The sequence below is a fragment of the Bubalus kerabau genome, chromosome X (genome assembly GCF_029407905.1).
Source record: "Bubalus kerabau isolate K-KA32 ecotype Philippines breed swamp buffalo chromosome X, PCC_UOA_SB_1v2, whole genome shotgun sequence".
In the NCBI taxonomy this organism is placed as follows: Eukaryota; Metazoa; Chordata; class Mammalia; order Artiodactyla; family Bovidae; genus Bubalus; species Bubalus kerabau.
Window position 1 is genome coordinate 94,566,518 of NC_073647.1, and position 24,894 is coordinate 94,591,411.

General features: G+C 38.8%; 1 protein-coding gene across 3 annotated transcripts in view; it reads left to right on the forward strand.

Moving 5' to 3' along the window:
* Nucleotides 1-24,894, forward strand: part of SNX12 (sorting nexin 12) — a 103,568-nt gene that overhangs the window by 64,301 nt on the left and 14,373 nt on the right. Inside the window, exon 6 of one of the 3 annotated variants that reach the window (XR_008707837.1) lies at nt 6,997-7,123. The exons of the other annotated variants lie outside the window; for them this stretch is intronic. The gene's annotated coding sequence lies outside the window, so the exon portion shown is untranslated. Of the gene's footprint in view, nt 1-6,996; nt 7,124-24,894 lie in introns of those variants that run through there. 3 annotated transcript variants of the gene reach the window in all.

Consider the following 24,894-nt stretch of genomic DNA (forward strand, 5'->3'; position numbering starts at 1 on the left):
TAGAAGCTTAATTTTAATGAAGTACCTTTTTCTTTCTTTTTTAGAAAACTAGCAATATTTTATTTTTTGTTTTTTAGTTTTTATTTTATATTGGACTATATAGTTGGTTTACAATGTCGTGTTAGTTTCAGGTATACAGTAAGGTGATTCAGTTATGAAGTATCTTTTTCTAAAGCAATATTAGCTCTATAGAGATAATAATAACGTTTTAAAGATTTCTTTTATATTTAGGAGAATGAATCCCAGCTCTTTAAATTATTAGTTGTGTGATCATGGGAAAATTAGTTACCTTCTCAAACTTCAGTTTCTTTACCTATCAAATAGATTAGGTATACTTATATGGTTATTGTACAAATTAAATGAAAAAATATATAAAGTGTATAACATGATGCCTAGCACATACTTAGAGCTCAATATACAGTCACTATTATCAGGCTTTGGAAGGAAGAGTAAATGAGATGGGAGTGCAGTAATGTGATGAATGATTCTTCACAGGTAGGCATGCAATTAGTTATTTCTTGTCAGGTTAGTTTGCAGCAAGAAGTTTCAAGGTCAGAACATCTTGGAGATCAGGACTACAATGGGTGCTAATCAGGCCAGTTTGAAGGAGGGTAGCTTTCTTTGTTTTTTGAGTTTGTAACAAATTAAGTCTTCTACACTTCCCTTCCAGAACAGTGCATTTAACATTAGCATTTTAGCTAGATTTATCTTAAGTGTTTTTAACATTTTTGTTTCTTTGACGTGGATCTTGAATTCTGGGTTAGATGGCAAAACCATCAACAGATCAAGTAGACAGACCGTGCTAGTTAAAAACAGAGAAGATGGTAAGTGTTAAGAGTATAAAAGGTACAGATTTCTCCATGGTTAGTGTAGATCACCTTTTGGATTTACTTCATTAGGTCACTTGTCTGGGTAGAGTGAAACAGAATGCCTGGAGTTGAAGTGCCACAGGGAGTCTAAAACAGAGGTCCTAATGAGGTTCTCTGATTAGCCTATTCAAGTTAAGGAGGAGGAACTAGGCTTCTCAGTCTAAATAGCAAAGGAGGACATGGACTGTGCTTTTTATGGACCTAATTTTGCTAGGCCTAAAAAACAGCCATGGGACAGAAAGTATAAAGCTATAGTATTTTTTGTTTTATTGTTATTTCACATTCTATTTGAAGAGTCTCTGATTTAAACAATTTTAATAGACTTTATTTTTAGAGCAGTTTTATGAAACTCCAATACTTTGGCCACTTGATGCAGAGAGCTGACTCATTTGAAAAGATCCTGATGCTGGGAAAGATTGAGGGCAGGAGGAGAAGGGGACAACAGAGGATGAGACGGTTGGATGGCATCACCGACACAATGGACATGGGTTTGGGTGAACTCTGGGAGTTGGTGATGGACAGGGAGGCCTGGCGTGCTGCGGTTCATGGGGTCGCAAAGAGTCGGACACGACTGAGCGACTGAAATGAACTGAACTGAACTGATGTTCACATCAAAATTAAACTGAAAGTTCCTATATACCCCCTGACCCCACACAAGCATAGCCTCCCCCACAATCAACATTCTGCACCAGAGTGGTACATTTCTTAAAATTAAGGAACCTATAATGACACATCATTATCACCCGAAGTCCATAGTTCATACTTGGTACTGTACATTCAGTGGGTTTTGACAACTGTATGATGACATATATAGCCACTTATAGTATCATACAGAATAGTTTCACCACCTTGAATATCTTCTGTGTTCTTATTTATCTCTCTCTCCTCCCTAACCCCTGGTAACCACTGGCCTTTTTACTGTTTTTATAGTTTTGATCTGATTTTTAAAAATAGCTTTATTGAGGTATAGTTCATACACCACACAACTCACCCATTTAAAGTGTACAATCCAATGTATAATTTAGTATATTGACCTTTTTAAAGGACCAGCTTTTAGTTTCATTGATTTTTTTCTATTGATTTCTATTTTAGGGCTCATTGATTTCTGCTCTAATTCTTATTATTGTCTTTTCTTCTGCCTACTAAGAATTTAATTTGCTCTTCTTTTTCTAGCTTCCTAAGGTGGAAACTGAGATTACTGATTTTAGATCTTTATTCTTTCGTGCATTCAATACTATGACATCTCTCTAAGCACTGTTTTTGTGGTATCCCACATATTTTGATAAGTTATATTTTCATTTTCATCTAGCCAAAATATTTTTAAATTTCTCTTGAGATTTCTCCATGACCATGTGTTATTTAGAAGAGTATTGTTTAATCTCCATATATTTTGGAATTTTTCCAGTCATCTTTCTGTTATGATTTCTGGTTTAATTCCACTGTGGCCTGACAGTGACAATTGTTTGACTTCTATTCTTTTAAATTCTGTTCTTCAAATTGTTAAGGTGTGTTTTATGGCCTAGACTGTGATCTATCCTGGTACATGTTTCATGTGAGCTTGAGAAAAAATGTGTGTCCTACTGTTATTGAATGAATTCGTCTATAGATGTCAATTATATCCAGTTGATTGATGGTGTTGTTAAGTTCAGCTAGATCCTCACTGTCTGCTAGAACTGTTCATTTATGACAGTTCTATTTTATGGAGGCATATTGAAGTATCTAATCAAGATACTGGATTTATCTATTTGTCTTTGCAATGCTATTAGTTTTTGCCTCACATAAGTTAATGCTCTGTTGTTAGGTTGTATATACATTAAGGACTGTTATGTCTTCCTGGAGAGTTAGCCCTTTTATCATTATGTAATGCTCTTCTTTATCTCTGATAACTTTTCTTGCTTAAATTTCACTCTGTGTGAAATTAATATAGCTTCTCCTCTTTTTTTGTTAGTGTTAGCATGGTATATTTTATTCCATCCATTTACTTCTTAATAAAAAAATTTTATTTATTTGGCTGCATCAGGTCTTAGTTGCAGCACATGGCATGCAGGCTTAGTTGCTTTGCAGCTTGTGGGATCTCAGCTCCCCAACCAGGAATTGAACCCATGCCCCTAGCATTACAAAGCAGATTCATAACCACTGGACCACCAGGGAATTCCCCATCCATTTACTTTTAATCTATATGTGTCTTTATATTTAAAATGGGCTTCTTATAGATAACATATACCTGGGTCTTATTTTCTTAATTCATTTTTATAATCTCTATCTTTTCAATGGTACATTTTGATCATTAACATTCAAAGTGATAATATTTATCATATTCATTAGTGTTTTCTATTTGCTGCCCTTGTTCTTTGTTCCTTTTTTTATCTTTTATTCTTTTTGTATCTTCTGTGGTTTTAACTGAACATTTTATATAGTTCCATTTTTTTTTCCTTTCTTAGAACAGCAACTGTACTTTTTTCCCCCTTTTTAGTGGTTGCCCTAGAGTTTTCAATATACATTTGTAGCATCCATGTCCACTTTTCAAATAACACTACAGTTGACCTTTGAACAACATGCACAGGTCCACTTATATGCAGATTTGTTTCCAATAAATATATAGTTAGCCCTCTGTACTCATAGGCTTTGCATCTGTGGGTTCAACAACTGCATATTGAAATTTCCATTTGTGGTTGGTTGAATCCACAGTTGTAAAACCTACAGATATGAAGGGGCAACTGTACTATGCCATTTTATATAAGGGACTTGCGCATCCATGGATTGAGGACTCCTGGAAACAATCCCCTGTGGATGTCTAGGGACAACTGTACACTGTTTCACAGGTAGCACAAGTGCCTTATGATGACAAAATAATCCTAATTCCTCCCTCTTGTTCTTTCTTATCATTGCTCTCACTCATTTCACTTCATTATAAACACACACACACACACGTATACATAATTGAATGCACTGTTGCTATTTGAGCAAACTGGCATCTATTAGATCAATTTATTCTTTTTTTTATTAGATCAATTTAGAATAAGAAAAATTTCTTCTTTTTTTAATTCCTTCTCTTGGTATTCCCATTTTGCATATATTACACTTTTATTTTTGTTGACCCATAGTTCTTGGATATTCTTTTCCTATTTTAGAAAAGTCCTTTTCAGTTTGCTTTTTATTTCTGGAGGATTCTATTGATATTCTCAAGTTCAGTGATTCTTTCCTCAGCCATGTCCAGTCTACTAATGAGTCTGTCATAGGCATTCTCCATTTCTGTTACAGTGTTTTTGATCTGTAGAAAATCTTTTTGATTCTTAGAATTTTCATCTCTCTGCTTAAATTACTCATCTGTTCTTACATGTTATCTGCTTTTTCCATTAGAGCCCCTAGCATATTTATCATAGTTGCTTTAAATTCATGGCTGATTCTAGCATCTGGTATGTCTGGATCTTGTTCTGATGTTTGCTCTGTCACTTAAAACTGTGTTTTGCCTTTTGGCATGCCTTGTTGTTTTTCACTGGAAACCAGACATGGTGTATGAGGTAAAAGGAACTTTGGTAAATAGGACTGTTGTAATGTACTGGTAAAGTATGGTGGGAGGGGAAGTGTTTTATAAATCCTCTGATTAAGCCTTAATCTTTCAGTGACCCTGTGTCCCTGGGCTGTGAAATTTATGTGTCTCTCAGATTTTTATTCTCCCCACTTAGGTGGTAGAGAGTGTTTAGAGGGGTCAAGAGTTGACTATTTCCCTTCCTCTAGGTTGAGCAGGCTCTAATATGACCCCGAAAGATTAGGCTCTTGTAAAACAGTTCTTAAGGGTAGAACAGAATGGCCTAGCATATTTCAAAAAGATTACTTTCTCCTCCTCCTACTGGAATCCTGAGAGTGCGTTATCTCCATGACTGGGTCTTCCTGGATTTTTTTTAATCTCTCAGGCTTATCTACTCTGATACTCCAGCATTTCATCAATAGTTCAGAATTTTCTACCCCAATACTGGTTCCCATGGAAGTTTCTGCTCATAGGTTTCTGTTCTGGCAAGTTGTAATTCTCTGAATCTGCCTGCTTGTTCCCCAACTTGGGGGGCAGTGTTTGCCTTATTACTTCACTGACAGATCTAGAAGAGTTGTTAATTTTTTAGTTTGTTCAGCTTTTTACTTATTAGGATGGAGTGATGACTTCTTATGTGCCAGACTAGAAATTGGAAGTCTCCTTTGTCAATTTTTTAATTGGATTATTCATTTTAGTATTAAGTTGCAAGAATTTATGTATTTATATATGTTTAGTCCCTTAACATATATATGATTTGAAAATACTTCTCTCTCATTCTGTGTGTTGTCTTTTCACTTTCTTTCTTTCTTTTTCTTTTTTCATTACTCCCTGGAAGTCTAGTACCTTCTTTCCTTGTTGTCCTGGAGAAGCTCAAACTTTTCCATTATTTTTCCCCTCAGATATTTAAGCCACTGCCTATACCAATACCTTTTTATAAGCTGCCATCTCTCAAACAAGATCTGATGGCAGGCACTGGGGGATATTTGTCTTTCATGTGTTTGTCAACTTCTTAAGTTCTGTCATAGAACAGTTATTAAGAAGGTCCTTGGCTATGGAGCCTACATTCTGGACACATTCATGTGGCCGCTGATTTAGAATGGAGAAGGTCTAATACCTTTCATTTTTTGATGTTTTACAGCAGAGAGAATAAAACACAAATTATTGTCTAAGTAAATCATTGTCTGAATTCTCTCCAAGTAAATTTTTGTGCTTTAAAAATAGTTTTTCTGCTGAATTGTGTCTTTATAAGTATCCTGTGCATCTCAGGTGCCTGTGCATCTGCTTTCTCTAAGCAGTTATTCTCATAAGTAGAGTGATGTCTCAGATATGTTTTACATTATCTCTGAACATTTTTAATTTGGGTATGTGAGATTACCTTCAAGAATAAAGTTAGATAGGTTGATTGCATTTGAAGAGATCTTCATAATCCTGAATGTCTTGTACTTTAAACCTGTAAGAAAATTATTTTTAGATGCAGTTAACAGCTATGACCTCTTTATTCTCCTTGTCCAAGTTCTTCAGACCCTGCTTATATTTGGAGATCTCATTTCTTATTCTCCTGGGATCTGACATGGACTGTCTTGCCATGAGTCCTTTTATTGATGGAGTCTTTTCACTTTTTTGATATATCTTTTGAAAGACCAAAGTTTAAAATTTTGGTTAGTCAAGTATATCTATTTTTTCTTTAATTACTCATGTCTTTGGTGTCATACATAAGAATCCATTGCCCAATTCAACATAATGAATATTTACATTTATGTTACATTTAGGCCTTTTATCCATTTGAGTTAATTTTGTATATGATGTGAGATGAGGGTCCAACTTCATCTTTTGAATATGGCTATCCAGTGTTCCCAGCACCCTTTGTTGAAAACACAACTCTTTCCCCATTGAATGTCCTTGGCACCCTTTTCAAAAATCAATTGACCACAGATACATGGGTTTATTTCTGTACTATTAATTCTATTCCATTGATCTGTGTGTCTATCCTGGGCTTCTCCAATGGCTCATTGGTAAAAGAATCTGCCTGCAATGCAGGGGACACAGGAAACGTGGGTTCGATCCCTGGGTCGGGAAGATCTCCTGAAGGAGGAAATGGCAACCCACTCCAGTATTCTTGCCAGGAAAATCCCATGGACAGAGGAGTCTGGTGGGCTACAGTCCATAAGGTAGCAAGGAGATGGAGATGACTGAGTGACTGAAGACACATACACATGTGTCTATTCTAATTCCAGAACCACACTGTATTGATTATTGTAGCTGTGTTTAATAAGTTTTGAAATTTGGAAATGTGATCACTCTAGCTTTGTTTTTATTTTTCAAGATTGTTTGGTCATTCTGTGTCTCTTGAATTTCCATATGAACTTTAGGTTCAGCTTATAAATGTCTGTAAAGGAGAAAGCTGGAAATTTGATGGAGATTACTTTGAATCCATGCATCAATTTTGGGAGTATTGACATTTTAACAATACTAGACATTATGTTAGACATTAGACATTATGTCTAATAGTGTTAAAATGTCATCCATGAAGTGGTATGCCTTTCTACTTATTTAGTTTTTTTTTTAATGAGGTCTTTTCCATTTTATTTATTTATTTAGCTGTGCCATGCAGGATCTTAGTTCCCTGACCAGGAATTGAACCTGCCCTGTGCAGTGGAAGCGTGGAGACTTAAAACACTGGACTGACAGGGAAGTTCCTATTAAGTTATTCAAGTTATTTTAACAATATTTTATAGTTTTCAGCATATACATTTTGTACTTCTTTTGATATGTTTATTCACAATTCTTTTTAATGCTATTATAAATGATATTGTTTCTTTTTTATATTTATTATTTATTTTTTTAATTGGAGGGTAATTGCTTTACAGTGTTTCATTAATTTCTGCTGTACAACACTGCATATCAATCATCAGTTCAGTTCAGTCGCTCAGTCGTGTCCGACTGTTTGCAACCCCATGAACCGCAGCACGCCAGGCCTCCCTGTCCATCACCAACTGCCGGATTCTACCCAAACCCATGTCCATTGAGTCAGTGATGCCATCCAACCATCTCATCCTCTGTCGTCCCCTTCTCCTCCTGCCCTCAATCTTTCCCAGCATCAGGATCTTTTCAAATGAGTCAGCTCTTCGCATCAGGTGGCCAAGGTATTGGAGTTTCAGCTTCAACATCAGTCCTTCCAATGAACACCCAGGACTGATCTCCTTTAGGATGGACTGGTTGGATCTCCTTGAAGTCCAAGGGACTCTCAAGAGTCTTCTCCAATACCACAGTTCAAAACCATCAATTCTTCAGTGCTCAGCTCTCTTTATAGTCCAACTCTCACATCCATACATGACTACTGGAAAAACCATAGCCTTGACTAGACGGACCTTTGTTGACAAAGTAATGTCTCTGCTTTTTAATATGCTGTCCAGGTTGGTCATAACTTTCCTTCCAAGGAGTAAGCATCTCTTAATTTCATGGCTGCAATCACCATCAGCAGCGATTTTGGATCCCAAAAGAATAAACTCTGTCACTGTTTCCACTGTTTCCCCACCTATTTGCCATGAAGTGATGGGACCAGATGCCATGATCTTAGTTTTCTGAATGTTGAGCTTTAAGCCAACTTTTTCACTCTCCTCTTTCACTTTCATCGACTATATGTATACCCCCTCTCTCTTGAGCTTCCCTCCCACCACTCCATCCCACCCCTCTAGGTTGTCACAGAGTGCCAGGCTGGGTTTCCTGTGTTATATAGCAGCTTTCCACTAGCTATCTATTTTACACATGGTAGTGTGTATGTCAGTGCTAACTTTCTCACTTCATGCCACCCTCTCCTTCCCTCACTGTGTCCATGAGTCTGTTCTCTATGTGTCTGCATCTCTATTCCTGCCTTTCAAATAAGTTCATCAGTACCATTTTTCTAGATTCCATATATATGAGTTAGCATATGATATTTATTTTTCTCCTTCTGACTTACTTCACTCTGTGTAACAAACTCAAGTTTCATCTATGTCTGTTCAACTGATTCACATTTGTTCTTTTTTATGGCTGACGAATATCCCACTGTATATATGTGCCACAACTTCTTTATCCATTCCTCTGTCAATGGACATCTAGGTTGCTTCCATGTCCTGGCTATTTTAAATAATGCTGCAGTGAATATTGGGGTACATGTGTCTTTTTGAATTATGGTTTTCTCAGGCTATATGCCGAGTTTTGGGATTGCTGGGTCATATGGTAGTTTTATTCCTAATTTTTTAAGGAATCTCCATACTGTTCTCCGTAGTGGCTGTATCAATTTACATTCCTATCAACAGTGCAAGAGAGTTCTCTTTTCTTCACATCCTCTCCAGCATTTATTGTTTGTAGACTTTTTGATGATGGCCATTCTGACCAGTGTGAGATGATATCTCATTGTAGTTTTGATTTACAGTTCTCTAATAATGAACGATGTTGAACATCATTTTTTCTGCAAGCGTATAGAAATATCATCAAGTTTTATACATTTATCTTGTATCTTGCAATTCTGCTGAATTCATTTATTCTGATTATTTTCTAGTGTTTTTCTTAGGATTTTCTATATATAAGACTAAGTCATCTACACATATAGTTAGTTTAACTTTTTTTCTAGTCTGGATGCTTTGTTTTCTTTTCCCTTTTTTCTTTCTTTCTTTTTTCCCCCTAATTGCCCTGGCTATATCCTCCAATACAGTGTTGAATACAAGTAATGAGAGTAGACATACTGGTCTTGCTTAAGAACTTAGGGAAAAACATCCAGTCTTTCACCATTAAATATTATTCATATATGCCCTTTACCAGGTTGAGGAGGTTACCTTTTCCCTTTTTTTAAAAAAATTTTTTGTTTATCATGAATAGTTTTTGCGGTTTGTCAGTCTGTGTCTATTGAGATGATAATATGTTTTTTGTCCTTTATTGATATGGTGTTTAACACTAATTGATTTTTGGATTTTAAACCAACCTTGCATTATTGGGATAAATCCTACTTGGGCATGGTTTACATTTCTTCTTACATATTGCTGGATTAATGTTGCATATGAGTGTGGGTGTTTGTGTGTGTGTGTGCATGTGTATGTCTACAGTCATAAGAGAGTCCATAATTTTCTTTATAGTAATATTTCTGGTTTTGGTGTCAGGGTAATACTGACCTCATAGAATGAGCTGGGAAGTGTTCCCCTCTCATTTTGGGGGGGATAATTTATGAAAAATTATTATTAACTCTTCCTTAAATATTTGGTAGACTTCACTAGTGAAGTCATCTGTGTCTGGGCTTTTCCTTGTGGGAAGGGCTTTGATTACCATTTCAACCTTTTTACTTATTTAGATCTATTCAAATCCTCTATTTCCATGTTCTAGCTATTGTAAATAGTGCTGCAATGAACACTGTGGTATATGCATCTTTTTCAATTTTGGTTTCCTCAGGACATATGCTTAGGAGTGGGATTGTTGGGTCATATGGTGCTTTTATTCCTAGCTTTTTAAGGAATCTTAAATTTTAAGGAATCTTCCATAGTGGCTGTATCAGTTTACATTCCCACCAGCAATGCAAGAGTGTTCCCTTTTCTCCACACCCTCTCCAGCATTTATTGTTTGTAGACTTTTTGATGATGGCCATTCTGACTGGTGTGAGGTGATATCTCATTGTAGTTTGATTTGCATTTCTCTAATAATGAGTGATGTTGAGCATCTTTTCATGTGCTTGTTAGCCATCTGTATGTCTTCTTTGGAGAAATGTCTGTTTAGGTCTTTTCCCCACTTTTTGGTTGGGTTGTTTGTTTTTCTGGTATTAAGTTGTATGAGCTGCGTGTATATTTTGGAAATTAATTCTTTGTTAGTTGTTTCCTTTGCTATTATTTTCTCCCATTCTGAGGGTTGTCTTTTTACCTTGTTTATGGTTTCCTTTGCTGTGCAAAAGCTTTTAAGTTTAATCAGGTCCCACTTGTTTATTTTTGTTTTTATTTCCATTACTCAGGGCAGTGGGTCATAGAAGATCTTCCTTTGATTTGTGTCATCTAGTGTTCTTCCTATGTTTTCCTCTAAGAGTCTTATAGTTTCTGGTCTTACATTTAGGTCTTTAATCCATTTTGAGTTTATTTTTGTATATGGCATTAGGAAGTGTTCTAATTTCATTCTTTTGCACATAGCTGTCCAGTTTTCCCAGCACCACTTACTGAAGAGGCTGTCTTTGTCCCATTGTATATTCTTGCCTTCTTTGTCAAAAATAAGGTACCCATAGATACTGTTTTTGTGCCAGTATCATACTGTCTTGATGACTATAGCTTTGTAGTATAGTCTGAAGTCAGGAAGGTTGATTCCTCCAGCTCCGTTCTTCTTTCTCAAGATTGCTTTGGCTATTCAAGGTCTAGAATGTGGAAGCAACCTAGTTGTCCATTGACAGATGAGTGGATAAAGAAGCTGTGGTACGTATATACAATGGAATAGTACTCCACCATAAAAAGGAACATATCTGAGTCAGTTCTAATGAGGTGGATGAACCTAGAACCTATAATATAGAGTGAAGTAAGTCAGAAAGAGAAATATAAATATCATATACTGATGCATATTATGGAATCTAAAAAGGTGGCACTGATGACTTAATTTTCAGGGCAGCAATGGAGAAACAGACATAGAGAACAGACCTATGGACATGAGGGGAGGGGAGGAGGGAGAAGGTGAGATGTATGGAGAGAGTAATGTGGAAATTTACAATACCATATGTAAAATAGATAGCCAATGGGAATTTGCTGTGTGACTCAGGGAACACAAACAGGGGCTCTGTGACAACCTAGAAGGGTGGGATGGGGAAGGAGACGGGAGGAAAGTTTGGGAGGAAGGTTTGGGAGGGAGGGGACATGGGTGTACCTATGGCTTGTTCTTGTTGATGTATGACAGAAAACCACAAAATTCTGTAAAGCAATTATCCTTCAATTAAACAAAATTATTTTGAAGAATATAAACATCAAAGGAGAAGGCAATGGCAGCCCACTCCAGTACTCTTGCCTGGAAAATCCCATGGACGGAGGAGCCTAGTAGGCTGCAGTCCATGGGGTCACGGAGAGTCGGACACGACTGAGCGACTTCACTTTCACTTTTCACTTTCATGCATTGGAGAAGGAAATGGCAACCCACTCCAGTGTTCTTGCCTGGAGAATCCCAGGGACGGGGGAGCCTGGTGGGCTGCCGTCTATGGGGTCACACCGAGTTGGACAGGACTGAAGTGACTTAGCAGCAGCAGCAGCAAACATCAAAAAATAAACTAAATATTAAAATAAAAAATCTTCTATTTCTTCTTGAGTAATTTTAGTTACTTTGTGTCTTTCTAGGAATTTGTCTATTTCACCTTCAGTTCCGTTCAGTTCAGTTCAGTCGCTCAGTCATGTCCGACTCCCTGCGACCCCATGAATTGCAGTATGCCAGGCCTCCCTGTCCATCACCAACTCCTGGAGTTCACTCAGACTCACGTCCATCGAGTCAGTGATGCCATCCAGCTATCTCACCCTCTGTCATCCCCTTCTCCTTCTGCCCCCAATCCCTCCCAGCATCAGAGTCTTTTCCAATGAGTCAACTCTTTGCATGAGGTGGCCAAAGTACTGGAGTTTCAGCTTTAGCATCATTCCTTCCAAAGAAATCCCAGGGCTGATCTCCTTCAGAATGGACTGGTTGGATCTCCTTGCAGTCCAAGGGACTCTCAAGAGTCTTCTCCAACACCACAGTTCAAAAGCATGAATTCTTCGGCGCTCAGCCTTCTTCACAGTCCAACTCTCACATCCATTTCATTATAGGGGACTGGAATGCAAAAGTAGGAAGTCAAGAAACACCTGGAGTAACAGGCAAATTTGGCCTTGGAATACGGAATGAAGCAGGGCAAAGACTAATAGAGTTTTGCCAAGAAAATGCACTGGTCATAGCAAACACCCTCTTCCAACAACACAAGAGAAGACTCTACACATGGACATCACCAGATGGTCAACACTGAAATCAGATTGATTATCTTCTTTGCAGCCAAAGATGGAGAAGCTCTATACAGTCAACAGAAACAAGACCAGGAGCTGACTGTGGCTCAGATCATGAACTCCTTATTACTAAATTCAGACTTAAATTGAAGAAAGTAGGGAAAACCACTAGACCATTCAGGTATAACCAAAATCAAATCCCTTATGATTATACAGTGGAAGTGAGAAATAGATTTAAGGGCCTAGATCTGATAGATAGAGTGCCTGATGAACTATGGACTGAGGTTCGTGACACTGTACAGGAGACAGGGATCAAGACCATCCCCATGGAAAAGAAATGCAAAAAAGCAAAATGGCTGTCTGGGGAGGCCTTACAAATAGCTGTGAAAAGAAGAGAAATGAGAAGCAAAGGAGAAAAGGAAAGATATAAACATCTGAATGCAGAGTTCCAAAGAATAGCAAGAAGAGATAAGAAAGCCTTCCTCAGCAATCAATGCAAAGAAATAGAGGAAAACAGCAGAATGGGAAAGACTAGAGATCTTTTCAAGAAAATTAGAGATACCAAGGGAACATTTCATGAAAAGATGGGCTCTATAAAGGACAGAAAAATTATGGACCTAACAGAAGCAGAAGATATTAAGAAGAGATGGCAAGAATACACAGAAGAACTGTACAAAAAAGATCTTCATGACCAAGATAATCACGATGGTGTGATCACTGACCTAGAGCCGGACATCTTGGAATGTGAAGTCAAGTGGGCCTTAGAAAGTATCACTACGAACAAAGCTAGTGGAGGTGATGGAATTCCAGTTGAGCTATTTCAAATCCTGAAAGATGATGCTGTGAAAGTGCTGCACTCAGTATGCCAGCAAATTTGGAAAACTCAGCAGTGGCCACAGGACTGGAAAAGGTCAGTTTTCATTCCAATCCCAAAGAAAGGCAATGCCAAAAGAATGCTCAAACTACCACACAATTGCACTATTTCACCTAGGTTATCTAATTTGTTGCCATACAGTTTTTTATAGCATTCCCTAGTAATCGTTTTTGTATTTCTAATGTGAGTAGTGAAGTCTCCACTTTCACTTCTTTTTTAAAAATTAATTTGACTGTACCATGTCTTAGTTTCAGCTCTTGGGATCTTTGATCTTTGTTACAGCATGCAGGATCTTTTAGTTGCAGCATGTGTAATATTTAGTTGTGGCATGTGAACTCTTAGTTGTAGCATGTGGGATCTAGTTCCCTGACCAGGGATTGAACCCAGGCACCCTGCACTGGGGACGCAGAGTCTTAGCCCCTGGACCACCAGAGAAATCCTCTAATTTATGATTTTAGTAATTTGAGTCTCTTTTTCCTCATCAGTCTAACTAAAGCTTTAGTAGGTTTGTTCATCTTTTCAAAGATTTAAGCTTTTGATTTCATCGACTTTCTATAATGTTTTTCTAGTATCTATTTTATTTGTTTCCATTCTAATCTTTATTCTTCCCTTTCATTTCCTTTAGGTTTAGTTTACTCTTTTTTCCCCATTGTCTTCAACTGGAAGGTTAGGTTGCTGATTTGCAATCTCTTTTTTTAATGTTGACATTTATGTCTGTACAGTTCTTGTAAGTACTGCTCTAGTGGCAGTCTGTAAGTTCTGGTTGTGTTTGAATTTTTATTCATCTCATAGTATTTTCTAAATTCCCTTATGGTTTCTTCTTTTAAACCCTTGCTTTTCTAGGAGTGCATTGTTTAATTTCCACATATTTGTTAATTCTTCCAAATTTTTTTCTGTTACTTAAATTTTTAATTTCACTCCATTGTGATTGGAGAATATAGTTTGTACAATTTCAGTCACTTAAATTTTACTGAGGCCTAGCATATTGTCTATCCTAGAGAATGAATGTTCCTTGTATATTTTAGAGGAATGTATATTCTTGTGTTGTTGGACATGTTGTTCTATAGATGTCTATTAGGGCTAGTTTATGTATAGTGTTATGTAAGTCTTCAGTTTCCCTGTTAATCTTCTGTCTTGTAGTTCTAGCCATTATTGAAAGTGGAATATTGAAGTCTCCAACTATTATTATTGTATTCTCTATTTTTCCCCTTCAATTCTGTCAATGTGTGCTTCACATATTTTGGGGTTATGTTGTTAGGTACATATATATTATAATTATTATATATTCCTGATGTGTTTGTCATTATAAAATGTCCCTTTTTATCTCTAGAAACACTTTATTCTTAAAGTCTGTTTTATCTGATATTAGTCTATCCAGTTCAGCTTTCTTATGGTTGCTATTTTCATGGTATATATTTTTCCATCCTTTTATTTTTAGCCTCTTTGTATCTTTGATCTAAAGTGTTTCTCCTGTAGGGAGGAGATCACGATGGCAGAGTAGGAAGATGCTGAGCTTACATCCCACACAAACACATCAAAAATAGATCTACCTGTGGAGTAATGCTCACTGAAAACAAACTGGAGACAGACAGAAAGATTCTTCTATAATCGAGCCTGTAAAGAAAGAGCCATACATAGTCAGTTAGGGAAGGAGGAAAAGCAATCAGGTCAGGACCTGTGCCTCCAGGAGCGAACACAGGAGAGCAGGGGGATATCACTCAGAGATCCTCCCTGGGGAGTGAAGGGTTTGAACCACATACTGGATATCTCAACCCAGGAGTCAGATACCAGAAATAATGAGTCCCCTTAGCTGGTTTGAAAACCAGTGGTACTTTAGGAGGGCTGTAAGAAACCCAGAATCCACTCATAAATAGAATGCACACGCTTGCTTACTCCTGGAAATAAGGTGGAAGAATCAGACTGAAATTGCCTGGGGCTTTGGCCAGTTTCCCATGACCATCCCAGTCCTTTCCCTGACCCCTCTAGCTCTGGCACAGCTTCCCCACTAGGATAAAGGCTGCTGTTGCTGAGCAGAGTACACACTTAGTGGGGACAGAGCTGGCTTAGCATGAGCATTGCACCTGAATGTGGTGAGGTCAGCCATTACTGGTGCCTGTGGGGGTAGTAGATCAGAAGTGGTCTGGAGCTCTAATTGATGTGCTGGGACTGTCTTCCTGTTCACTGGCCCATGCTGAGCACTGGCTCTGGCTTGACTAATTTCTCCAGCACAGCTCTGCACTAAGACAAAGGCTGCTATTACTAAGGAAAGTGCACACTTAGTGGGGACGGAGATGGCTCATACCTGGCACTGCATCTGAATCTGAATGGTGTGAGGGCAGCCTTACTGGTGCTCATAGGAGTAGCAGATCAGGAGCAATCTGGAACTCTGATTGGTGTGCTGGGATGGTCCCAGCACATGCCGTGGCCCATACTGGGAGCCTGGGTCAGCACCTCTTGCTCCAGCATTGCTACCTTCTGGGATGGAGGTACTGTTGCCAGGAGTGGGGAGAGAACACACTTAGAGGGAACAGAATCAGTTCAGACCTGACCCTCAGAGCTTCTGCTTTAGTACCTTGGGACCCAACCCTGTCCCTAGTACTGGCCACTGAGCATAGGAGAAGCCCCGGCTCTGGCCCTAACCCCTCCATCTGCAGTCCCACCTCCCACCAAGGTGATAACTGCCATCAAACCTGAGGGGAAGATATGACCTGTGCTCACTTAAGGTCCAACCCTCCCACCAAAGCCACTGGGCACATGTAGGCTGTATAAAGGTGTGCCCATACAAGGACATGTCTTCAAGACCAGGATAGGTAACTGTTTCACCTAATTTCATAGACACAGAGAAACTTACAGGAAATCAGAAGACAGGGGAATTTGTTTCAAACCAAAGACAGATTTTAAAAACCTTGAAAAAACAACTAATAAAACAGAATTTACTAGATAAAGAGTTCAAAGCATTTGAACTTGAGAAAAGAATAGATGAACACAGTGATAATGTTAATAAGGGACTAGCACATATAAAAAGAACCTGTCAGAACTGAAGAATATAATAACTAAAATGAAAGGCACACTAGAAGGAATTAACAGTAGACTAAGCCACCTCATGCAAAGAGTTGACTCATTGGAAAAGACCCTGATGCTGGGAGGGATTTGGGGCAGGAGGAGAAGCGGACGACAGAGGATGAGATGGCTGGATGGCATCACCGACTCGATGGACATGAGTTTGGGTAAACTCCAGGAGTTGGTGATGGACAGGGAGGCCTGGTGTGCTGTGATTCATGGGGTCACAAAGAGTCGGACACGACTGAGTGACTGAACTGAACGGAAGTGATACAGAAGAATGTGTAAGTGATCTGGAATTTAGAATAATGGAAATCACAAAGTCAGAACAACAAAAAGAAAAAAATTAAATAAGAACAGTTTAAGGGGCCTCTGTGACAAAATAGAGCACACCAACATCCACATTAAAGGAGTCTCAAAAGGAGAAGAGTGAGAGAAAGGTGTCAAAAATGTAGTTGATGAAACTATGGCTAAAAAAATCCCTGAACCTGAATGAAACAGATATCCAGGTACAAAAAATACAGATGAACCCAAACAGACCCATACCAAGACATATCATAATTAAAATAGTAAAAGTTAAAAGAGAATTCTAAAGACAACAAGAAAAAAATAAAGTCATATACAAGGGAACCTCCAGAAAGCTATCAGCTGATTTTTCTGCAGAAGCTTGCAGGCCTGAACAGGAAAACTCTACAAAGTAGGATACTCTGCCCAGCAAGATCATCATTCAAAACTGGTAGAGAGATAAAGAACTTCTCAGACTAGCCAAAACTAAAAGAGTTCATCAGTATTAAACTGACCCTAAAAGAAATGCTAAAGGATCTTCTCTAAGTTGCAAAGAAAGGACCATAGCAAGAAGTAAGAATCTATAGGGAAGGAAAAATCCCACTAGTCAAGGCAAATATATATTAAGGGCTTTGGATCAACATTTCAGTGGTTAAATAAGGTAGAACTAAGATTTAAAAAGAAAAATTATAAAATCAGCTATAACAAACCATTAAGGAATAAACATGAGAATGTAAAATATGACAGCAGAAATATAAAACTGTGAGAGAGGGGAGTAAAAAAATGTAGATCTCTTAGAAAATTTTTGTAGTAAAATGACTACCAGTTTAAAACAAATACATAGGTTAACATATATGAACCACATGTTAACCACAAGTCAGAAACCTACAATAGATACACAAAAACTAGAGAGAAAGGAACACAAACATGCATATGTGCTCAATCACCTCATTTGTGTCCATCTCTTGGTGACCCCATGGACTGTAGCCTGCCAGGCTCCTCTGTCCATGGGATTCTCCAGGCAAGAACACTGGAGTGAGTTGCCATGCTCTCCTCCAGGGGATCTTCCTGACCCGGAGATCAAACCCCTGTTTCCTGTGTCTCCTGTATTGCAGGTGGATTCTTTACTACTGAGCCATCAGGGAAGCCCCTGAACACAAATACCGCTTAAGAAAATCATCAAACAAGTGAAGAAACTAAAAGAAGAAAAAAGGAACATCTTTGGAGAGATGTCTATTTAGGTCTTCTGCCCATTTTTAATTTTTTTTTGAATATTGAGCTCCATGAATTGTTTATGTGTTTTGGAGATTAATCCTTTGTCCATTGCCTTATTTGCAAATTCTTTCTCCCATTCTGAAGATTGTCTTTTCATCTTGTTTATGGTTTCTAGTCAAGGCTATGGTTTTTCCTGTGGTCATGTATGGATGTGAGAGTTGGACTGTGAAGAAGGCTGAGCGCCGAAGAATTGATGCTTTTGAACTGTGGTGTTGGAGAAGACTCTTGAGAGTCCCTTGGACTGCAAGGAGATCCAATCAGTCCATTCTGAAGGAGATCAGCCCTGGGATTTCTTTGGAAGGAATGATGCTAAAGCTGAAACTCCAGTACTTTGGCCACCTCATGCGAAGAGTTGACTCATTGGAAAAGACTCTGATGCTGGGAGGGATTGGGGGCAGAAGGAGAAGGGGACGACAGAGGATGAGATGGCTGGATGGCATCACTGACTCGATGGACGTGAGTCTCAGTGAACTCCGGGAGTTTGTGATGGACAGGGAGGCCTGGCGTGCTGCGATTCATGGGGTCGCAAAGAGTCAGACACGACTGAGCGACTGATCTGATCTGATCTGATGGTTTCCTTTGCTGTGAAAAAGCTTTTAGGTTTAATTAGGTCCCATTTGTTTATTATTTTTTAAAATTTTCATTACTCTAGGAGGTGAGTCTAAAAAGATCTTGCTGTGATTTATGTTAAAGAGTGTTTTGCCTATGTTTTCTTCTAAGAATTTTTAAAATTAATTAATTTATTTTAATTGGAGGCTAATTACTTTACAATATTATAGTGGTTTTTGCCATACATTGACATGAATTAGCCATGGGTGTACATGTGTCCCCCATCCTGAGTGTTCAGTCTTACCTTTAGGTCTTTAATCCATTTTGAGTTTATTTTTGTGTGTGGTGTTAGAGAATGTTCTAATTTCATTCTTTTACATGTAATTGTCTAGTTTTCCCAGGACCACTTAGTGAAGAGGCTGTCTTTTTTCCACTGTGTTAATATATTCTTGCTTTCTTTGACATAGATTAGGTGACCACTGGGCTTCCCTGGTGGCTCAGACGGTAAAGTGTCTGCCTGCAATGCGGGAGACCCAGGTTCGATTCCTGGGTTGGGAAGATCCCATAGGTGCATGGGTTTATCTCTGGGCTTTCTAACCTGTACAGTTGATGTATATATCTGTTTTTGTGCCAGTACCATATTCTCTTGATTACTGTAGCTTTGTAGTATAGTTTGAAGTCAGGGAGCCTGATTCCTCCAGCTGTTTCTCTTTCTCAAGATTGCTTTGGCTATTCAAGGTCTTTTGTGTTTCCATACAAATTATAAAATGTTTTGTTCTAATTCTGTGAAGAATCCCATTGGTAATTTGATAGGAATTGCATTGAATCTGTAGACTGCTTTGGGTCAGTTCAGTTCAGTCGCTCAGTCGTGTCCGACTCTTTGCAACCCCATGAATCACAGCACGCCAGGCCTCCCTGTCCATCACCAACTCCTGGAGTTCACCCAGACTCACGTCCATCGAGTCAGTGATGCCATCCAGCCATCTCATCCTCTGTCGTCCCCTCCTCCTCCTGCCCCCAATCCCTCCCAGCATCAGAGTCTTTTCCAATGAGTCAGCTCTTCGCATGAGGTGGCCAAAGTACTGGAGTTGACACTGCTTTGGGTAGTATAGTCATTTTCACAGTATTGATTCTTCTAATCCAAGAATATGGTATATCTCTCCATCTGTTTGTGTCATTGATTTCTTTCATCAGTGTCTTATGCTTTTTGCAGTTCAGTTCAGTTCAGTTCAGTCGCTCAGTCGTGTCTGACTCTTTGCGACCCCATGAATCGTGGGCCTCCCTGTCCATCACCAACTCCCGGAGTTCACCCAAACCCATGTCCATCGAGTCAGTGATGCCATCCAACCATCTCATCCTCTGTCATCTCATCCCCTTCTCCTCCTGCCCTCACTCTTTCCCAGCATCAGGGTCTTTTCAAATAAGTCAGCTCTCCGCATCAGGTGGCCAAGGTATTGGAGTTTCAGCTTCAACATCAGTCCTTCCAATGAACACCCAGGACTGATCTCCTTTACGATGGACTAGTTGGATCTCCTTGCAGTCCAAGGGACTCTCAAGAGTCTTCTCCAACACCACAGTTCAAAAGCATCAATTCTTCGGCGCTCAGCTTTCTTCACAGTCCAAGTCTCACATCCATACATGACCACTGGAAAAACCATAGCCTTGACTAGATGGACCTTTGTTGACAAAGTAATGTCTCTGCTTTTCAATATGCTGTCTAGGTTGGTCATAACTTTCCTTCCAAGGGGTAAGAATCTTTTAATTTCATGGCTGCAGTCACCATCTGCAGTGATTTTGGAGCCCCAAAAAATAAAGTCAGCCACTGTTTCCACTGTTTCCCCATCTATTTGCCATGAAGTGATGGGACCAGATGCCACGATCTTAGTTTTCTGAATGTTGAGCTTTAAGCCAACTTTTTCACTCTCCTCTTTCACTTTCATCAAGAGGCTCTTTAGTTCTTCACTTTCTGCCATAAGAGTGATGTCATCTGCATATCTGAGGTTATTGATATTTCTCCCAGCAATCTTGAGTCCAGCTTGTGCTTCCTCCAGCCCAGCGTTTCTCACGATGTACTCTGCATATAAGTTTTTGGAGTACAGGCCTCTTTTTGTAGGTTTGTCCCTTTAGGTAGGTTTATTCCTAGGTATTTTATTCTTTTTGTTGCAATGTTAAATGCGGTTGTTCCCTTAATTTCTCTTTCTGATCTTTTGTTGTTCGTGTATAGGAATACAAGAGGTTTCTGTGTATTAGTTTTGTATCCTGCAACTATTAAATTCATTGATGAGCTCTAGTAGTTTTCTGGTGGCATCTTTAGGATTTTATATGTATAGTATCATGTCATCTGCAAACAGTGACAGTTTTACTTCTTTTCCAATTTGGATTCCTTTTATTTCTTTTTCTTTTCTGATTGCCATGGCTAGGACTTCCAAAACTGTGTTGAATAAGAGTGGTGAGAATAGATATCCTTGTCTGTTCCTGATCTTAGAGGAAATGCTTTCAGTTCTTTTTTTTTTAATTTAAATTTATTTATTTTAATTGGAGGCTAATTACTTTACAATATTATATTGGTTTTGCCATACATCAACATGAATCCACCACGGGTGTACACATGTTCTCCATCCTGAACCCCCCTCCCACCTCCCTCCCCATACCATCCCTCTGGGTCACCCCAGTGCACCAGCCCCGAGCATCCTGTATCCTGCATCGAACCTGGACTGGCGATTCGTTTCTTATATGATATTATACATGTTTCAATGCCATTCTCCCAAATCATCCCACCCTCTCCCTCTCCCACAGAGTCCAAAAGACTGTTCTATACATCTGTGTCTCTTTTGCTGTCTCACATACAGGGTTATCGTTACCATCTTTCTAAATTCCATATATATGCGTTACGTTGAGAATGATGTTTGCTGTGGGTCTGTTTTATATGGCCTTTATTATGTTGAGGTAGTTTCCCTCTATGCTTACTTTCTGGAGGTTTTATCACAAATGGGTGTTGAATTTTGTCAATTTTTTTGCATCCATTGAGATGACCATGTGGTTTTTATTCTTTAATTTGTTAATATGTTATATCATATTGATTGATTTGTATATATTAAAGAATCCTTGTGTTCCTGGGATAAATCCCACTTGATCATGGTGTACGGTTCTTTTAATGTGTTGTTGGATTCAGTTTGCTAGTATTTTGTTGAGGATTTTTGCCTCTATGTTCATCAGTGATACTGATCTATAATTTTCTTTTTTTGTGATATGTTTGTCTGGTTTTGGTATCAGGGTGATGGCGGCCTCGTAGAATGAATTTGAGAGTGTTCCTCCCTCTGCAATTTTTTTTGAGAAGGATAGGTATTAGCTCTTGTCTAAATGTTTGATAGAGTTCACCTGTGAAGCCATCTGATCCTGGATTTTTGTTTGTTGAAAGATTTTTAATTACAGTTTCAATTTGATTACTTGTGATTGGTCTTATTTATATTTTCTAATTCTTCCTTTCTTTAGTTGTAGCATGCAGAATCTTTTTCGTTATGGCATACAAACTCTTAGTTGTGGAATGTGCAATATAGTTCCATAACCAGGGATCAAACCCAGAACCCCCAGTATTGGGAGCACAGAGTCTTAGCCACTGGACCAGTAGGGAAGTCCCACTCCTTTGATGAACTTTGAATAGCACTGAGAAGTATGAAATGGTGAGTGACTAAAGATGAGGATAAGCAGGTAGAGGCTAGGACTGATGGGGACTGCTAACCTCTATCAGTTGCTGTGGTTATTGGAAAAGAGTCCTATAGTACTTCAAGTAGGTTTTAAGAAAATAGAATTTAGTTTTAAATGGATAATAATGGTGGCCATGTGGTAGGTGGGAATGAAATAGTTATTGGCCAAGATCCAAGACTGGGAGACTAGTGAGTATATAATAGTTATACCATATACAAGATGGCAAGGGCGTGAACTAGGCCAATTGTAGAGTTGGAGAGGATAGATTCTAGAGATCTTTGTAAGAGTAGAACACAACTTTAGTGGGAACTAAGATATGTATATATTGGTGATGGCCTTGTTGAATAAAAGATGACTTCCAGGTTTCTGGCTTGACTTGAGGAAAATGGTACCATTGGCTGAGATAAGGAATATAGGAGGAACAAGTTTGGTTGTCAGAGTGACAATAAGTTCAGTTTTAGACATGTTTAGGGAATCCAAGAAGATGCAGTTATTCAGAAATGAGATCTAAGAATTCTAGCTAAGAGGAGAAGTGAACGCAGGAAGTAGAGATTTAAGAACTACTAGCACTTAGCTACGGAGAAGGCAATGGCACCCCACTCCAGTACTCTTGCCTGGAAAATCCCATGGACGGAGGAGCCTGGTAGGCTGCAGTCCATGGGGTCTCGAGGAGTCGGATATGACTGAGCAACTTCACTTTCACTTTTCACTTTCATGCACTGGAGAAGGAAGTGGCAACCCACTCCAGTGTTCTTGGTTGGAGAATCCCAGGGACGGGGGAGCCTGGTGGGCTGCCATCTATGGGGTTGCACAGAGTCGGACACGACTGAAGCAACTTAGCAGCAGCAGCACTTAGCTAATGGTTAAAAGCATGGGGATATATGAGATTGCTTATGGAGATTATAATAATAGGAACAGGTTAACGTTAGTACCCAAGGGAATGTTTAGAAGGTGGGTTAAGAAATAGCCCAGAAAGAAGATTTCTATCTTCTATCCTTGGTTTTTCTTTTTTATCTTATATGTTCTCTATAAGAACTCTTATCTATACTGATGGCTTTAAATACTTATTTTTTTCAAAATTCAGTTTATTTTTTCTAACTCTGTACTGGACTCTTCTTCCCTGAATGTTTCAAACTTAGCATCTGACACTTAGATTATTCACCTCAAATAATATCATCATCATTAACAATATCAGGCCCTCCTTTCCGAGGGTATAGGCATAATTGGGGGTGTCATCCTACCAGGTGGTCTCATTGAGCATCTCTGTACCCTTAGTCTGTTATATTTTGGGTGCCCTTGAGTGGAATACAGAGAAATCAGGAGATGGAGATGAGCAAAAGACTGCAAGCCACCCAAAAGCCCACCTACAGAAAGACGAATAAAGGACTGAGGGATGACTGTACCTCAATGTCAAGTCAGTGAAACAGGGACCACAGCCCTGACATCACTCTGGGCTCTTATCATACAATGCAGAATAAATACAGGGTTTGGAAGTTTATCAATATGATGCCATTTTAATAAAGCTCAATACTAAAGATACATTTCATAGGATTCATACATATGTGCTATAATTATGAAGGAAAGCAAGGGAATCAACACAATGGCCACAATGCTTCCCTATGGGGATGGTACAGGGGTGTGTTTTGGGGAGAGTGAAGGTGTATGACATTCTCGTGCTCAAGGGGAGTGGTAGCTTCATGGATTTTTACCTTATGCTTCATATGTTATATGTTCATATGTCTTATATGTTATATGTTTGTATGCTATATGTTCTTCATATGTTATATGTTCTCTTCATATGTTATAAGTACCAAATATTATGCAAATAAAAAAACAAGAAACCAACTAGACTTAACAGACATATATACAGAACATCCCACCCAACAACATCAGAAATACACATTCTTTTCTGGTGCATGAGGGACATTCTGCAGGAGAGACCACATGTTAGACCACAAAACAAATCTTTATAAATTAAAAAGATTGAAATCATTACCAAAAATAACACAGTACTAGATGGTATTGAGCACTTACTACATGCTCAATACTATTCTTGGTGCTTTATGTATTTTAAGTCATTTTATTTTTCTCAACACCTTGATGAAGTTGCATATTATATCCATCTTCTAGATGAGGAAATTGATACATGGAATGGTAAGTAACCTGTCCAAGGTCACACAGCTAGTAAGTGGCTATATCTGAATTAACCTAAGCAGTCTGGCTCTAGAGCCAATAATTTTAACCACTATGCTCTACTACCTTTTTTAAGTTTCTTCTCCCTCCTTTGTTCTTAATTTCAGTTAATGTCACCATCCATCTGGTTTTTTAAGCTAGCAAATTCAGTGTCATCTTCTTGACTTATCCCTGTTCCTTATCCTGAACATTACACACACTATTATTTTGCCTTTTCTCTAGCCTCTTTTTAATCTGTGTGTGTGTGTGAGAGAGAGACAGAATTTCTTTTTTTCCTGCACTAGGTCTTCACTGCTGTGTGCAGGCTTTTTCTAGTTGCGGTGATCAGGGGCTACTCTTTGTTGTGGTACGTGGGCTTCTATTGCAGTGACTTCTCTTGTTGCAGAGCATGGGCTCTAGGGCATGTGGACTTCAGTAGTTGTGGCATGTGGGCTCAGTAGTTGTAGCTCATGCACAGGCTTTAGAGCACAGGCTCAGTAATTGTGGAGCACAGGCTTAGTTGTTCCACTACATGTGGGATCTTCCCAGATCAGGGATCAAACCCATGTCCCCTGTATTGGCAGGCAGAATCTTATCCACTGGGCCACCAGGGAAATCTAAACC